At 40.4% G+C, this 2,923-nt stretch overlaps 1 pseudogene; it reads left to right on the top strand.

Annotated features, from left to right (window-relative positions):
* The first annotated feature begins 262 nt into the window (after nt 1-262).
* Nucleotides 263-2,195, top strand: LOC129088289 (heat shock cognate 71 kDa protein-like; annotated as a pseudogene).
* Nucleotides 2,196-2,923: the final 728 nt, after the last annotated feature.

The raw sequence follows: 2,923 nt of genomic DNA, 5'->3' as shown, positions 1-2,923 counted from the left end.
TGCAGAGGGCAGATCAGAACTTGTGGCTTGTACCCAGCCAAGTCAATTGCCTGCTTAAAAAAAAATATTGCCCATAGGAATTAAACAAGATTCAGAATATCATAACATAGCATTCAAATGGGATGCAATGCAATACAAAATCACTCAAGATACAAAGAACCACAAAAGTCTGACCAATCTTATGGGAAAAGAAAATCAACAGCTCGTTGAACATGGGGGAGCTGTTCTGATCTGTGTCTTTGCAAGCCATGCATGCATTCAAGCAACTATGTCTAAGGGACTTGCAATTGGCATTGATCTTGGCACCACCTACTCTTGTGTGGGTGTCTTCCAGCATGGAAAAGTGGAAATAATTGCCAACAATCAGGGAAACCGAACCACCCCAAGTTATGTCGCCTTTACTGATACCAAATGATTGATAGGTGATGCTGCAAAGAATCAGGTCACAGTGAATCCTACCAACACAGTTTTTGATGCCAAATGTTTAATTAGACATAGATTTAATGATGCTGTTGTCCAATCTGATATGAAGCATTGGCCTTTCATTAGTGGTGAATGATGTTGGCAGGCCCAAGGTCCAAGTGGAATACAAGAGAGAAACAAAAAGCTTCTATGCAGAAGAGGTGTCACTTGTGGTTTTGACGAAGATGGAGGAAATCACAGAAGCCTACCTTGGAAAGACTGTTACCAATGCTGTTGTCATAGCACCTGCCTACTTCAGTGATTCTCAGTGTCAGGCTACCAAAAATGCTGGAACTATTGCTGGTCTCAATGAACTCAGAATCATCAATGAGCCAGTTGCTGCTGCTATTGCTTATTATGGCTTAAGCAAAAAGGTTGGAGCTGAAAGAAATGTGCTAATCTTTGACTTGGGAGGTGGCACTTTTGATGTGTCAATTCTCACAACTGAAGATAGAATCTTTGAGGTCAAATCTACAGCTGGTGACACTCAGGTGGAGAAGACTTTGACAACTGAATGGTCAACCATTTCATTACAGAGTTCAAGCACAAGCACAGGAAGGACATCAGTGAGAGTGATAGGGCTGTTTGTCGCTTTCGTACTGCTTGTGAATGAGTTAAGCATACTCTCTCTTCCAGCACCCAGGCCAGTATTGAGATTGATTCACTTTATGAATTGACTTTTATACTTCTATCACTTGTGCCCAATTTGAAGTGTTGAATGCTGACCTTTTCCTTGGCACCCTAGACCCTGCAGAGAAAGCTCTTCGGGATGCCAAGCTTGACAAGTCCCAGATCCATAATATTGTCCTGGTGGGGGGTTCTACCCATATCCCCAAGATTCAGAAACTCCTGCAGGATTTTTCAGTGGAAAAGAACTGAATAAGAGCATCAACTTTGATGAGGATGTTGCTGATGGTGCAGCTCTCCAGGCAGCCATTCTCTCTGGAGACAAAACTGAAAGTGTTCAAGATTTGCTGCTGTTGGATGTCACTCCTCTTTCTCTTGGCACTGAGGCTGCTCGTGGAGTCATGACTGTCCTCATCAAACGCAATACTACCATTCTTACCAAGCAGACCTTCACCACCTACTCTGACAACCAGCCTGGTGTGCTCATTCAGGCTTATGAAGGTGAGTGGGCTATGGCCAATGATAGCAACCTGCTTGGCAAGTTTGAACTCACAGGCATACCTCCTGCATCTCGTGGTGTTCCTCAGACTGAAGTCACTTTTGACATTGATGCCAATGGCATCCTTAATGTCTCCGCTGTGGATAAGAGCACAGGAAAAAAGAACAAGATTACCATTACTAATGACAAGGGTCATCTGAGCAAGGAAGACATGGAGCTCATGGCCCAGGAAGCTGAGAAGTACAAAGCTGAAGATGAGAAGCAGCGGGACAAGGTGTCTTCCAAGAATCACTTGAATCCTGTGCATTCAATGTGAAAGCAACTGTTGAAAATGAAAAACTTCAAGACAAGCTCAATGATGAGGACAAACAAGATTCTTGACAAGTGCAATGAAATCATCAACTGGCTTAATAAGAATCAGACTGCAGAAAAGGAAGAATTTGAACATCAGCAGAAAGAGCTGGAAAAAGTCTGCAACCCAATCATCATTGAGCTGCACCAGCGTGCAGGTGGCAAGCCAGGAGGAATGCCTGGGTGCTTCCCTGGTGGTGCAGCCCCTCCATCTGGGGGCGCTTCCTCCGGGTCCACCATTGAAGAGGTTGATTAAGCCAACCTCTTGCATAGATTTAGCATTGTTCCACACAAAATATTGAAGGACCAAAATCTGTAGCAAATTCCATGGCAGTTTTAAAAGTTGAGCTGCTGTATAATAAAACAGCATTCTTGATACTTGACCATGGACTACGTGCACAGAAAATAATGCAATTTATAAGCACTGTAAAGTGAAAAATGCAATGTCTTAAATAAAACTATTTAAAATTGGCACCAAAAAAAGAAAAAGAAAAGAAAATCCACAAACCCCAGCTCCAGAATGACTCAGATGTTGGAAATATTTGACAAAAACTTTTTTTATCCCTTTTTTAAAAATTGAGATATAATTGACATATAATATATTTGTTTCAAGTATATGAATAATGATTCAATATTTGTATATACTGCCAAATGGGCACCACAATTAGTCCACTTAACATTCATCACCACACAATTATAAATTGTTTTTTTCTTGTTATGAGATCTTTTAAGATTATTTTTTTCTTGTGATGAGAACTTTTAAGAATTTTTATCTTAGCAACTTTTAAATATATAATATAGTATTATTAAATATAGTCACCATATTATACATTACATTTTCAGGACTTATTTATTTTATAACTGGAAGTTTGAACCTTTGGTTTTGACTATCTTCACCTATTTTGCTACTCCCCACCTCTGCCTCTGGCAACTACCAATCTGTTCTTTGTGTCTATGAGTTTGTTGTTTTTTCTTTCTTTCTTT

The sequence above is a fragment of the Pteronotus mesoamericanus genome, unplaced genomic scaffold, assembly GCF_021234165.1.
Source record: "Pteronotus mesoamericanus isolate MK-2021 breed Mesoamerican mustached bat unplaced genomic scaffold, CSHL_Meso_final scaffold_54, whole genome shotgun sequence".
In the NCBI taxonomy this organism is placed as follows: domain Eukaryota; kingdom Metazoa; phylum Chordata; class Mammalia; order Chiroptera; family Mormoopidae; genus Pteronotus; species Pteronotus mesoamericanus.
The sequence above is the reverse complement of the archived record's forward strand: the minus strand, read 5'-3'. Positions and strand labels throughout refer to the sequence as shown.